The sequence below is a fragment of the Neodiprion virginianus genome, chromosome 6 (genome assembly GCF_021901495.1).
Source record: "Neodiprion virginianus isolate iyNeoVirg1 chromosome 6, iyNeoVirg1.1, whole genome shotgun sequence".
In the NCBI taxonomy this organism is placed as follows: Eukaryota; Metazoa; Arthropoda; class Insecta; order Hymenoptera; family Diprionidae; genus Neodiprion; species Neodiprion virginianus.
In genome coordinates this window covers 23,770,904-23,786,704 of record NC_060882.1, presented here as the reverse complement: position 1 = coordinate 23,786,704, position 15,801 = coordinate 23,770,904, and the positions used below count along the sequence as shown (strand labels likewise).

General features: G+C 44.3%; 1 protein-coding gene and 1 long non-coding RNA gene across 2 annotated transcripts in view; one reads left to right on the top strand and one right to left on the bottom strand.

Moving 5' to 3' along the window:
- Positions 1-15,801, top strand: part of LOC124306726 (3-phosphoinositide-dependent protein kinase 1) — a 334,286-nt gene that overhangs the window by 212,053 nt on the left and 106,432 nt on the right. The window lies entirely within an intron of this gene.
- The window catches only part of LOC124306729 (uncharacterized), a 61,990-nt gene that overhangs the window by 24,155 nt on the left and 22,034 nt on the right, over positions 1-15,801 (bottom strand). The window contains exon 2 of the long non-coding RNA XR_006908669.1: positions 12,004-12,157. This is a non-coding gene — a long non-coding RNA (uncharacterized LOC124306729). The remainder of the gene's footprint in view (positions 1-12,003; positions 12,158-15,801) is intronic.

The following is a 15,801-nucleotide window of genomic DNA, read 5'->3' as shown; positions in this document are numbered from 1 at the left end:
CTTCCACTGCACCATCGAACGTGAGAATTGAACTCACTGAATATCGCAATCGGCGTAATATTTCTCGGCCATGAACGAAGAATATGACATTCGATCCACTCCCACCCTGCAAGTTTCAAACTCTTCTCTCATTCTGTTAACTTTGAAAGTGATTGGAGCGCTGAACTTTAACAACTTGAACTCTTATCTATCTCTGAAAGAATTTGAACGTGAGACGTAGGTATGACATGCCAGTAACAATCACGAGGAAATCGGAGAAATTCCCAGCGTTAGAAATAACGGACGAGTGTGATGTGAATTCCGCTTCACGGTTATCTGTGACAGTTTTGAAGAAAAAATTCTTACCACCACCCGACTTAATGCAATACTAAGACCATCAATTCCCGTTAGCGAGAAATTTGATAAGAAATAAAATATTTGTCTTCTAACATCTGTGCCATATTTTCCGACGCTCCGCGCCGCGGCTTTTCATCTTTTTTCTCTTCTATTCGCAGTTTATAACCCTGAGCCCCATAACGCCCGTTATCTGTGTAACAAATTCGCAAGTGATCCCCCCGATGCTCGGGAGTCTCTACGATCTCGCTAACCTCGCGTTATCTGAACGTCAGACACGCAAACACGAGTCTTCTCAGTTCTAACTGAATCAGGCCGATTAAACTAGCCTACATTGTCCTGGAATCATCTCTGACCCAGTCATCAGTCTTTTGACAGGCACCGCCACCTCTCGTCTTAATTTTCCTCGTTCCGTGCCGGGTCATGGCACGTAGGAGGCGGCGACGTATCTTATCTCTATAACGCCAGACGCTGTTCCAGCAGATTCCCTTGCCAGCCAGAGTCTCGTCTCGTCTTCCTCTTCTGGCAGACTGGTGAGTCTGGTGTCTGATTTCTGATGTCTGATGTATATCCGCGTGTTACCTACTTCGCTTTCTGCGGCAACTGCAACGATTGCAATTATACACGGAGATGTATATGAGGTACATGCTGGCTATTCCACGTGAGAAGAATCGGTCAGCTCTTACAAATTTTCTCGACTTCCTATGACGGCAGGCCTCGCGTAGTTGCTTACTGATTGCATCAAATTTCTCATTGCAGTATGCAAATTTTCGGCAATCTTCTTCTATACGTTAACATGGCGTGCTGCACGTGCAGCACGTTTCAAAAATCCCACCAAAATAGTATATTGTATTACCGGGGCGAAAAGTGGGCGATTTTCGATGATTGTGAACCAACGAAGAGAAGGAACGAAGGTGCCGCTGACAGAGCGTGAAATTGAGGTTAGTTAACTTACGGTCAACGGTACGGTATGCAAAATTGAATTGATCGAAAGTACGCATGCGCCAAAGAAAGCCTCGGTGTGTAAAGTGTGGCATTTCGATTGTGCGCGTACGCCAACATTGTTTTACCGCACTGTTTGGAAATGGGTTACTTTACGCACGCTCCACAGGCTTCGATGATCGAACTTTCCAAGCGAGTTTTGGAAAAAAAAAGTCCGCCAAAGTGATGAAAATGAAGATGCCCTGCCGAAACGCAGCTGTGAATTCGTATAAGCTCTGGAGTCCGGGTATGCTGCAGGCGAGGTGATCGAAGCTGCGCAGTTCCGATCTCTCTGGACAAGGCGAGCGCAGAATAAGGCGGGTACGGATATAAACGGATATGAAAGACAGGTAGGCGAAGCGGGACGAACACGAGACCGAAGGAAAGATTGATGTCGCACGTCGGGCACGCGGTGCTCTTGGCCTGGTTCCCACTATCGCCAGCGGCGGTTATAAACAAACGTCACGTTGTCGCCGTAGAAATTGTTTCGAAACGTACTTCCGCCCTTTCGTTGTTCGCGCCTGCCTCCGTCCCCCGACGTAGGCGTATAATTATTAAACGAACCGGCATAGAGTAACTAATATTTAGCATATGGGACTATTATTAGGTCATAAATATCATCGTCCGTCTAAGCTGGAAATAGAAATATCTTTCTAACGAATTGAGTTAGCGCTTTGGCTGCCTTGACTCGCCACCCAGCTAGGCTGAACTGAGACACTGAGAGGCCGCCGTGGATTTAATTGTGCGGAACGGAGTCGAAAGTTCTTTTATTTTTATGCTTATTTTCAATTTGTTCAATTTCCAGGCCGTTCTAGTTTTGCAACAGAGCTATCCGAAAATAGCTACGGCGTGGGATTCACGATTATCGTTGACGGTTACCGCGCTCGTCACAATGACTGCGTCCTTGCCATTTAGAGATCGCGCGGTCCGTCGCGAGGTGATCATTGTGCTCGGGAAAGAACATCGGCCATATTTCGCTCCTCGCGTACATTTCTACCCTAAACTCGACGATTTAACGATTGGTTTTAAGAATTTTATCAAAAAATAAACACAAGATATTATCGAGTTCGAGTCTGTGCACCGCGTTCGATCGCAACAAATGTAGGAAAAAAAACTGCGTTGTAGTTGCGTCTACGACGCAGTTAAACGTAATGCATCCCACAATCAGATAACGCTTTTGGTAGGTTGAAGTGATCAAACAACGGGACGAGATAAAAGAAGCGAAAAATTCGAGGGCCCAATCGCAGGCGGCGTTCGTCCGGAGTACGGATTATGCTTCAGAGTATGAAAGGCTTCGCGGATGTCGTAGGTGGCGTTCAGAGTTTGCGACGGAGGCGTAATCGCCGAGCCGGAAATGACTTCGAGTAAACGATCTGCGACAATACGAGCGATCCTTGCTTACAGCGGGAAGCGAGTCTGGAGGCGGGTGCAGTGCGTTTACGGTGCTGCCGGAAACGGAAAACGGAGAAGGTGTTGCGTCATGCGCTATCGGAGGCGGGGGCGGGGGCCGTGGGGGGCGTCCCACCTCCGCGGAGGAAGAATTTCGGTGTCCCATACAGCCGCAACACAAAGCCCGAGAGCACTCCGTAATCTTGTCTAGACTCTCGCGTTCCGCTGCACTCCGTGACTTTAGCCGACTGTGTTGCTGCCCCGTGGCTCATGTGTACGCGCTCAAGATAGTACGTTGGCTTCCGTCTCTGTGTGCGCTTCGTACGTATGCCGGATGAAAAGGGAGCAACCCCCTGCGGATCACATCGCGAGAGGAATTCTTCTGGCCGAAGTCCTGCCAATACCGACCGACCAACCGAACAAACGAATTCCATCTCCAGGATCACGTTTCTCTATACATACCGCGTCTCTTTTCCCTTTCCTCGGTCGCCTCTCGTCATTCCATGAGATCGTGGATCGCAAATTTCTCGAGCTCGAATTGAGACGTTTTTAAAAACTATTTTACATACATTTTCTGCACGGTGACAGGACAGGACAGGACGTGATAGGCGATAAATTTTTTACCCCTGACCAACATTTTGTTTTCCATGTTTTTGTTACGTTTAAAGGGGTACTGCAGTGAGTCCTTACCGACTTGGTCAAGTGTCTTCTACTTTGGCTGTTATCAAAAGCTGTACATCGCAACGCAAGAAAGGTATAACAGCCGTGTTCCACATGCAATTCTGGACAAAAACAAACAACTACATTTGTGCGTAAAGTGAAAATGAATTGGTGCGTTTTTGTTTAGAATTGCATGGAGAATACGGCTGTTATTCATTTTTTTGGGTTCGCGATCCGTGGATTGGGATGTTCAGAAACATTGAGACGAAATCGAAATCGAATACAGCATCCACTTGATTGAAGAATTTACAACACGCGTTAGTATAACTTACAAGTAACCGACTTGAGTTGTATCAGTTTATTACCAAGTGCCAGATACACATTATTATAGACTCCGAGCTCAGGTACACCTTAGGTTTGCCGGAGTTTAGGCAATAAATTATTCACTGGGTTGTAATGAACTTTTATTACTTTGTAATAAACCTTTATCCTCGATATAAGCTAGGTATAAAGTTTATAACGAGTTGTTTTCCTTGCAGCAAGTGAGGAACGCCGATAGAACCTACCAGCTATGCCTAGGCGAAATTCGACCACAATTCACGCCACGTATCACTTTCAATCAACGTAAATGCAACTCGGTATAGTAAACCCACCACTAACTAGCTAATGCCTGATAAATGACGCGACAATCGAACACCAATCTACTCTTAACGAGGCGCCAAGGAATAGTAAAAGCAGGGAGCACGATACTCGGCCGATTAGTTTCTTTTCAGGCCAAACCTGTAATGCCAAACGAATTTTCCTGAATTAGCTGACGACGTTTATATCTTATCTTGCAACAATCTGACTGTTTCAGCAATCAATCTGCTAAGAGTTCGTATAACGGAGTAACGGATACGTCATTCGTTAAAATATATAATCATCTTGCTCACGCGTCTCGCGTCTCTTTTCTAAGACTGGATGCATTTTTCAAAATCAAGTCAGCGGATGGTTTCAAATCTCTGGAATAACAACAGATGACCGAACAGGTGCCATCAGAAAATTCGTGCCGTTCAAACCTGGCTGTAACCTCTCAGCCGAATTAACGACCGACTTTACGGCGCGAAGAACAATTAATCGATGTAGAGGTAGAACATCTTGTTGTGAAGCTTTAGCTTTCAGCGGTATAATAAAGCTATCCCGAACCGAATTAAATCCGGAGATTCGATTCGACCGTGGACGAACTGTTGGGAGTCTGTTTATCCATTCGAAATTGATTCACTTTCACGTATTATGTGAACATCATTACGATTTCTATTACGTAATAAACGAAGTAACTTCCATTGAGATACTTGACATAATCAACCAGTGATCGCGAATTAAATCAAAACGCGCATGAAGAAGGATGATTGGTATGCTTATTGCCTTATTTGTTGACTGCGGTGACTGAGATTATCATGTGGTATACTGTTGTTTTTTTTTCTCTCTTTATTTGTTATTCCGACTATTGTAATTGCAACAAGTACTTGTCAAAAATTTCAGGGTCCGAACAGCAAATTGTATAGTGACGACTGCAACGAATCTTGACAGATTTGACCAAGTGTAACGCGATACGACGCTCTGATAAACCGAGTTCTGTTACCTACGATAAAAGTGGTCAGGACAGCAGGCAGGTAGATGACTACGCGATATCCTGCACCTCTCTTCTGGAGCGATTAGAATTTGTAATAACTACTTTCTCAAATTGTACCCTGTGCGAGCCTACAGGGTATAACGAAATTATACAATTCCTATTAATAAATCAAAGGAAGAGCTAAGATTTTCCTAACAAAGCTTCATCCCCAGCTCAGTCTTATAAATAATTTATTGGCTGCTAGTATTATATACGGACAGTCGGACGCTCAAGCGTTTACAATGGTTATGTCACAGAAAAAAGTGCAACGCGTATGCATCGTGGTAACCAGCTGCACACTGGTCAAAGTCATAAGCACAATGCGTTTCCAGAAAATTCATTGCTTAACAATGGCGCCGGGTAACGGAAAACCCAGGTTCTTAAGCTATCGAGATTGTTTCCTTCGGGGGCTGTCGAGGAATGTCGGCGTGTCTTTGTGTCTGGATTTTACCTGCTCTGCCCATTCAACTAGAAAACTTCGAAAGGCCTCCGGGCCAAAATCCTAGTTCAGGGTCTTTGAACAGGGCTGAAGAACTCGAATGTTCTCTCTCCCCCCTCTCGTAGTATCGCATAGACGTTGTTATGTCCTCGCGTATTTTTTACAATTGCCATGTTTTCGGTAAATAAACGCCACAGATGTTATTTTTATTTCGGTATAATAGAAAAGAAAAACGGCAAATGATACGCGCAGAGATAAATGATGTTATTCGCTAAAGAGATAAATCGAGAAAATTGGTACCGTGAAATCGGTACTTTTCAATTTCATCTCGAGCTGCAGTGATTCGCTCCATTATCCTTGAAGCTATTGAAACTTGTATACTACGCTACTTATATCCGTACGTAGATACGTATACGTATATGATATACACATACGGTATAGCCGTGTTTATTTACACGTAGGTTATGTCAATTTGCATATAATTATATGCCGTGCCGGCCTCCCAGTACGTAAGTAATCGTGGTGCACAGTCCTTGTGCTGCACGTGCCCAACGTCCCGTTGTCGCCATCTAATTAGTTTGGAACGTTTATTAGCATTTGAATGGTTGCAGCGCGGAGGCGCCCCGTACAACACTACACAGGGCTGCATTTTTCCCGCTTGAAAAACATGCTCGTTCCCCGCCAGCCTAAGTACCTCTGACTAATTACGCTCGTGTGGGAAATCTCAGAAACGAGTTTAGTCCACTCCATGTCTTGAATGGCCCCACACAAAGCGGCGAATCGCCGTCTTGGCGCCAAAATTCCAGAAAATAACACGCCGAGGATCCCTCGTCGGGCCCGGCACGTAGACCTGCAAGGGCCCTGAAACGGGCGCGTCGGCGCGGCCAGACAGAGGAAAAGAGAAAGAGAGAATGAAAAGGGAAAAAGATAAATAACACCAAATTTTCACACATAAATTTTTCAAAGGACCCGGGGCAAATGGAATGCGACGGCTAAGCGAGAAGCCGTCCGAAAACACTCAGTCTCGTGTTTACTTCGGGCGAAAACTCCGTAGGTCACGACGCTCCTAGTGGTGACCGTGAAATATCTATGGTGTCGTGCGGCGTGGGCCCATATCCGAGAGAGAGAAAGAGAGAGAGAGAGAGAGAGGAGCGGGCTCACCCATTCACAAAAGGTGACGACCAGGTAAAATTTTGCCTCGTATATACGAGCACACGGCCCCGTCGTCTTTCCGGAATCCATGGCGTTGCGAGGGCCTCACGCGTCAATCTCGAAAATGGAATGCAACTACGCTACGCGTGCAGTGCTCACCGCTCTGGATAACCAATCGTATGCACGCAAATAGTCAACATTCGATGGCCCAGGTTCTGTTTACTCGGTTATATCTTCGCCTCCTTCGTCGGCTGTTTCTTTTCCCTATAGAAAGCCAAGTCGAATAAAGGTTCTTCAACAGTTTTTGGCCTCCTGTTGCCGGTGGCACTTTGTTCCTCGTTAATTTTTCAACGTTCAATTTTCTCAGGTAAGTATCAATATGACCAAGTGGCGAAATGAAACAGAGAAATCGTTGATAACAAGCTGTCCTTTCGGCGAATATTCGACCGACAGTAACTCCGCTGGACTGTGCGACCTGGGACTGGAAAGTGTGGAATGTTATCGACCGAAAGTGTCGTAAAAAAAATTCGGACTTCGGTTTCATGGAATTTTATCCTCTCTTTTTTTTCTTCCGAGAATCGGTTTTGCGAAGCCGCATAGCGCAGCATCCTCCATACTCTACCATTATAAGGAGAGCTCATTTCCTGCTCGTCAGGTCCTTCGTTGTCCACAGCGCGAGGAGCCGCGAGGGACCAACCGGATTCTGCGTACAGAGCTTGAGGTACCGGCACAGAAACTGAATGGCAACTGGTGCCGAACGAGCAGGCGAAATGCCGAGAAACTTGGGCCACCGAACAAAAGACTCTGCCAGCAGGTTGCCGGTTAATAAGACCGAGAACATAATGCCCCAACGTTGAGCGCAAACATGGTTTACTCACTGGCGTTGGTCCATGACGAGTGGTAAACGGTACTTTTCTGTTCCAAATAATATTCAATCCTACACAATATGAGCTAATCAACATGCCTTGTTTCCTAAGACTGGGTATGGTATAACATACCTTGACGATAAGTTCTGCTTAATCCGTAGCACGTTACATTCAACCGTGAATCCTAATACCGCTTTATTCGTCCATCATCGGTCTTTGAACGATTGTAAAGCGTGGGACTGTAGTCAAATGTCGATTATTTCCGGTCATACGGCAATTGCAATAACACCATAAAATAGTTTTCTTCCAAATGGCTGTGTGTCGGGATTCGGACGATGTTTCGTTTAGAGATTGTTATCCTGGTGAGCCAACGAATGTCGCCACGTTTCGAAAAGGATTAGGCCGTTATCCAGTCTCGTTCTGCCAGTAAAATTCAACAGATGAGGAGTTCGTTGAACTGATCTTTGATTACGATCAGAAATTCGACATTGGCCATATCAAATTACGTTGGCACGTGTTGGTCGTACGAACGGTTGGTTGGAAGATGAGGAGTGATCAGGCTATAATGTCAATCGTTAAAATCCAGGATATGTTTTTGAGAGATGTAATCAGAAATTACACGATAATACGTATGCAAAATGTGATCAGATTCCGATATCGCGTCGATGAGAATTTGGTTAATGCGAATAATTGATAGAGCGAAATAGTCCTCCTTTCGCAATCCGGAATATCTCCTCATCACGACGGTACTAACAAGTTTTTCACCATGGAATCGGGCTTTCATCCGGCGTCTATATAGATGCCCAAACCGATCCAAGTTGCGTTAAAGTCTTAAACTATTCGAGCTAGGAGAAGACTCGTCGTCCTATCAACATCTTAATGCCCAACATTAACGCGAGTACGCGACAAACCGCAATTGCCCCAAAGCAAGACAACGAGCTACAGTAAGAATGAGTGACGATCGGGGAGTAGCTACGAGTTATTAGCCCAAACTACGCAGTATTCACCCAATTACTCTTTCTAATAAACTTCCGGAATGCAACGGATTCGACTTGTTTCTATGGAATATTGACGTACGTTCTCTGCCTACCCGAAATGAGGAGAACACCGTAAGCTGTTTCGCCGTGTTCGAAAATGAGCAGGCAAGTTCTATCGACATTCGACAGTCTTGTATCTCTATCGCGCAACTGAGTATCATTGACCGTTGAATTTCCAGCTCCAAACCCACTCACTCCACATATCCACGTGTCTGCGCTACACTTTCCCTCCGAAAGTTGACCACCACTGACGGCAGCTTTGTTTGGTCTGCATTCTGCATCGGCGTGGAGGAAATGGAAGGCCAAAGGCTTGGTGGTCTTGGCGAAGGAATGCGTCGTGAAACGGTCCGGGGGCCCGCAGGGGTTCTTGTGAATGAACGACCGTCTCGCGTTTAGGGTCCGTTCACAACGAGGACGAAGATGATCAATGCGTCGCAGACACCGATCGGGCCTTGCAATTTTCGGCTCACGCGACCGCTGGAATTTATCACGTTTGTCTCACGGTACCAAAGCCAAAAAAAAGGTGAAAAATTATAGTCTCGACAATCCCGCGTAAGTGAGTACGACACATGCGTATACGCACACGTGTGCGTGTTTCACTTTGTACGTAAAGACAAAAAGATAAAGTATTGGAACCGCGGTTCAGATTGGCCGATGAGAAAACGCCTCGCAGAAAATACCTGCGCATCTTTACGTCTGTTTCTCTCACAGTCTCACTCTTTCTCAACTCATCCTAACTCGCGCTTTGTCTGCGTACCCACTCGCTCTCAACCTTTTGTCTAGCTCCTTGAAGCCTCATCGTCATCGGTAGACCAGCGGTATTTCCAACACCTTGGATGTATCCGCTTGACGCGCGTAGAATTTCATCCTTGAACCATTAGGCGCACACGCTGCGACGAATCCCCGATTATTCAACTATTTAGGTGCAGTTATTTTATGACCTCTGGTGAATAGTTTACAAAGGTTGCATAGACTCGCCATTATGATGATAAAAAAAGAAATTCGTTATTCTCGTACTTATTGTGATGGTAAGTTTGCTGGTTGGGAGCGATTTATTTTTACGTTATACCATGAAGACGTTGCGTAAATTTCGGTAACCGCTCAACACTCGGAGAGAATTTTTATTCTCATTTAAATTATTGTTGCATGCACAGGTTACGTGCCATTTTTCATCGGCATCGCTTCTCTCGTCGTATCTTCATCTCCAATATTATTTACACTAAATTCTATTTTCGATTTCAGATTTTTACGCTTTAAACATTCCTGCTAACAATACAGACTTACGTGATTATATTTGCACATCAATCGACTACAGGGAATATTTATATTCTGCGCAATATCAATAGTACGTAAGTGTAATTGTTTCAGGTCGCAGAATTTTTCGTATACTGTGCTTTCTTCGCTTTAATCGGAACTCTTTGGGGTGAAAAACTACCGCCCCGCTAACGCGTTCACCTAATTAATTAAATAGATCGCGAGAAGAAAATACGCGGGCCGAATAATTTGCCAGGAAGTTTTACGTTAACGATAAACAATTTGACCGACAATCAAACATAAACAAGATTAGGCAATCCCACGTTGGAAGTATTAACTTGAGCGTTTTCGCACAGTCTGCGCAGTCAGGCTTCGCTAAGTAGCATAACTTCAACTTCTACTTCGCTATTTCGTTTTTCTTCTCTTTCTTCTCTACCGTTTTCTTGGTCCATGTTCAGCGCGCGCTAACGAAACCAACGTTATATATATATATATATATATATATATGTATAGTATACATATACGCAGAGCAGACCGCATTCAAAAGCCTACAGTCTAGACCGCGCGACGGCGAATGTGGGAGAAATCCCGAGAAAGTTTTAATAATAATTTAACTTTTGGCAAATCTTGGGTAAACATTTCCGACCGGAAAGTTTCATCGGCAGTATAAGATGACGGTGCGCCAGCGCTCCATTAAATATTTGCCATATATATCCTCTGTGAAACTGAACATTACAGGTAAGTATAGTTTGCGCTCTTTCGTTCATCGCACGATCAAAATGACATCGACTTTCTTCCGCCTCTCGAAACGATCGATCTTCGAAGACTCCCCATAACCGTGAAACATGTCGTTAGATATTTTAATAGTCGTGTTATAATGCCTGTTCAAAAGTGCGACGGCTGTGTTGCAGCCCGGCTAATCGCGAAATAACAAATTACCAGTTGTGTAATAAGTGTGTGTATGCCCGCCTAACTCCAGGAGTTGGTCAAATATTTGATATGTTTTATAAATACATCAAGAGAACCGCGAACCAACCGCGCGCTTATCAACCGAATGACCACCGTTTAATTTTCCATAATTACTACCTTGCACACCGATGCCTGCCTGCCCGCCCGTCTTCCATCTTCTCCGTCGAGTTGTACGCGCATTGTTACGCCTTCCCGGGGGATCGAGGTCTCGCCGTACCCTCGGGATCTTAAAACCCTCTACGCGGAGTTGACGAAACAACTCTGCAAAGCACGGGCAAATGTTTGTATTCAATTTATATAACACTCGCGATACGCTTTACGCCGCGCTATATTGTACGTTGTATTTTGTTTATACCGTTCCTGATAGCGCGCACTTATGCAGGTATTATACATGTAATATATATATATATATACACACACCTTACAGGCGCTGTAAATTCGTTGGATTTCTTATGCACGTTGCGAACCTGGTAATACGAAAACTGTCGCGAGCTGTGCAATACTGTATTACGCAATAAAAGCTTGCTGCTAATCATCCGTTCGGAGTTCAGCAGGTATTAGGTGTCGTAATTCAGCCGCAAGGCCAGGGGCTCGGTGTCGGACTCGAAAATGTAATCGCGAGCACCCCGTGCTTATACGCAATTTCCGGTTTTAATCACAAACGATAAATCGTGCAGAATCGACGCTGTACTGTAAACATTGCACGAAACTCGAGGCCTCTCACGCGTGCTCATTCCTTGTAGCTTATTCGCGAAAGCTCGATACCCGATATACACCTACGCGTAGCTTTCGACAATTTCCAGGTAATCGGGGAAAGAGATCGTTCCAAGAAGCAATTCTTTGACGAGGCGAATGCCTTGCGAGCAACGCGATATTCGAGCTACGGTAAACTGATGGAATTTGGGGATTTCGAGAGGCGGAATGGAATGCAACCGGTAAAATCTGCAGAGTTTCGGTATTCCCGAAAATTCCGTCGAGACGCGTGCCTTCGTTGCAACGACTCTACTTACCGGCTAGTTCACACCTCGGGTTAACAAGGTTCACCTCACAGCCGAGGATAAGGTGCTCGCAATAAATAACTGTTTACTCATCGACCGCACAAGGAAAACGGCCCGTTGAGTCCGCTGCGATTACTCACGCACATTGGAATTTTGTTTATTCCAGTGTGGGAAATGCTTTGACTCATGATCCGCGGATGCGGATGATTTCTGGTAGGTATTTAAAGTAGGATTAACGGGAAACTAACAATGCCTGAACGGTTCAAATTCATACCTGTATCGTGCTTCAGCCTCAAGTTGTGTATGTTCGTCATCTCGTCGTCATCGTGTTCAGCAATTTCGGAAAGAAAATTGCAGCTGTATGCTTCTGTGTCGGGGTAGATGTTCCCTTTTCCGTGTTTGCGGAATGGTACAACGATCGTTCGTATCTTTAAACAGAAAAAAAGTACATTGTAACGGAGCTCGTGAAATACGTTTGGAGAACTCAAAGATATTCATACATATAATTATAGCGATAATCGTCGATACCTACAAGATATATATACAAACGAAAACGGATATTTCACCCCCAAATAAAAGATGACCGATCAAAGATTCGGATTAACTATCCCAGATTGTTCGGGGAAAAAAAGTTTCGCCGGTCCGGCAAAGATAACGCCAGTCTACTGACAAGCGAGAAGTTTTTGCCGCGTTGGCCAGAATTTCGCAACTACGTAGACAATCGAATTCGTTGCCAGCTCGGAACATGGTTCACGTACATGTGTACAAACATACGTTTGGAAACCAATCTCGCTATGCTTGCAAAAGCAATTCTTGCCAATGCAGCAACAAATTTTTTCTCTGCAGTCTATGCGTGAGTGATAACAAAATTGTTTGACCAAAGCAGAAAATGACTATACGTTCTTTTCGTAGTTGTACGATCAATGTCGTAATAAATGAGTTTCACTCTTGCTTCTTTTACCCGCAATTGGAAGTTGTATTATTAACGCGGGATGTCGCAACAGTGCGGCAGAAATCTGCTCCAGTTTGTAAAATAAGGGCGCATTTTTATCTGCTCATTGTCAGTTCGAGACACGCCGCGATTTCGTGAATGAAAGGTGAGAATAGCTCTGAACTTTGGCTCGGAATCTTTAAAGACAATCTGGTATGAAGGTTTTTTCAATCACCCCTCCCATTCCTCTGTGTACACGTATAACTTATTATTATCGCATCGAAGTCAGGCGCCGTTATCGGGCATTGCTCGTTGGCGGTGGTAAATATTATAGAAAAAATATCATTAATCTCGAGAGTTGGTATAAAAAAAAATTTCAGATAAATGAAGAGAATTCGCAAAATAAAATAGATCAGTGTAATAACCCGGTGACCTATTGATGTGGATATCGTCGGCTGACCCAGACAAACAACCTTGCGTTACAAAAGCCTCTTTGCATTTCGTATGAATGTACCGTATGTATACTACGTTACATGTACGTATGATAATAACGCAATTTCATACGTATTGATGTTACTCGGTGCAGCGGAACAACAATTCGGGGAAAATATCGATGCAGCGAGAAAACACGGCGGGCGGTAGAACAAACAGTCGGGATTCATCGTGTTTACTTGTTCGTTACATAGGCGTCGGTCGCCGCGTGTTGTTACGAATATCCTCGTATGTAGATGCGCGCGTGCCGCTAACGTTATACGGATATCGTGCGATATAACAACCGACGGTACAAAATATTTTCAATTTTGCATTAACTAGAACTACGCGCTAAAACTACAGATCATGTCTTATTATCCGTAACAACACAACGTCTGTATGATTTAGATTGAAGAAAAAAACAACGTTACGGACAAGTCAATCACAAACTTTGATATTTGCTCATCAATGGCGCTCATTTTTATATTAACTAGTTGGTAAGTATCTTCAATTCTACTTTTCCATCTTTGTCTTTCTTTGGCTCTTACGGTTTTTTTTTTAAATTTTTTCCTTCTTCCGGACGGTTGTAGTTTACTGTATATAACGCATGAAAACAAGGTAACGTGAATATCATATCTCTCTGAATAAAAAATGACTCTAGGCATCGTCGTGCAACTCATGTCATGGCAGATAATCAATTATGTAAAACAGGCTTATTTTCCGAGTGTAAAACTTGGTTAGTGTCACGTGATTAATTAGATTTTTTTTCTGTAATAGTTTGAAAGAACTACGTCGCGCGGGAAAAAAAAGAGAAAATTACGTAAATTAGAACTCGACGTGAATTATAATTTGTTTGCATACTAACAATTAGTCAAACTGCATCGGCGCTGTTGATAAAGAATGACCAGAAAAAAATATGACACACAATTCTACAGTTGAGATCGACAGAAATAGCGAACAAAGAAAATATAAAAATCTTTCGTCCGATCTACACACGCGAGCATGAGAGATGACAAGCAAGACTTATCAGAGGAAGTCAGCGGCGACGTGGAACGGGGAAACATTTCTACGTTATTAAAATTCCCCCAATTTGAGTATTTGCATAATAAAAGACTTTTATAATACACACACAAAGCACGTGAGGTGAGAATAGAAGTAAAAACGAAAGATCCCCGATTCGTTTAAAAAATTGAAATTTAATACAAACAAAATTGTTGTTGACCCTCTCTCCTTTTTCAAACATCGGTAATTCAATTCACGTCACGACGAAGGCGCTCGCAGCTTCGCCGCTCAAGATCACTGGGAGATTGCTCACGGTGTTTCCAATCTTTCCATCCTCCAGAGAACGACGCGTAGTTGCAAGAACCCGAACCCGTGACCCTCGTGCATTACTCCGATTCTTGTTTGCCTTTGTTTTCGAGTCGGTTTTGCGCCTCGCGTGCGGACAAAGAGGAGGCGATATTGTTGATCCCTTTTCCTCCCACTTTCGGTCCGCGCCTCGTACCGTCCTGCGGGTGTTTACGTTTTGCACCGAGAGATCGGTGCAACGCTCCGACGCACAACCCGGAGAAAGCCGATGCTCCTACGGACGAGTAAACAAGTCGGGAGTACAGTGCAAACACCTTACGGGACCCTCTCCGATGTCCACTTCGTCCGCTTCTCCAACCAAATTTTCTGTCAATTAATGCGCCTGTGCGCATACCAATTTTCAACGTTTCAAACCGATGGCCCGACGATCCAATCGTTCAAAATTTCATCCTTATTTTAAACCACTGCTGTTACAAAAGAATTTTTCTCAGCCTATGCATAGATGTGATGTTAGTTATTGCAAACAAAATCGTTGACGTTCAATCTTTTTCTTGAAATCTATGCAGTTTTTGCAATTGGGGTTCCAGTTATCGACAGGAGTGATGGAAACGGAGCAGGAATGAAATATGGCGTCAGATCGTCGCCGGTTCTGTGGCTCAATAAACAATTGCGTGCCTAATGTTAGCTGAGTCGTTACCGCCTAGCAAAATAAAAAGTCTCTTGCAATTATTGAGACAGTTTGATATTGGGTGAAGAAGAATTAAAAAAATAAAACTTTTTCACGGCCATCGGACTTTGCCAAAAATTATTTCCACGGTCCAAGAACTGGAACTATTTTACCTTCTGATGATATTTTGTACAAGGTAGAGAAATTCTGTGCACTTAAGCTCGCGAGTGAGATGACGAAAGTTTTCGGGAGAAACAAAAGTACGCGCAGGGTGTTCGGTAGACGTATGAGAACAAGCGTTCCTCTAGTTAAGTTCCGACGTCTTGTTCCAAGAAACATTTCAAGACACTTGAGAGACTGGGCTAATACACGTCAAAGTTCTTAAACGGACCGACCCTATTTTCCACGCGATCCTCATCCTCCCCCGCGGCTTCGTCGAGGCTCTCGGCGAGTCTCGGAAGGCTCCCTTTATCCCTAAAACCGTATACCAAAGAATCCTAAAACAACAAGCAGGCAACGCGGGTCGACCGACCGGTCGTTTAGCCGAAGCTGATAATTTACAACGCCGCAAAAGCGCAAAGGAAGGAAGGAGAAGGAATCCTTCGAGGGATTAAGCGGTGCGGGATCTTTCCTTAAGACGCAGTGTCTCAATTCCTAGGATTTTGCTTGTTTTCGACCGCATCGATCTCCCGCCA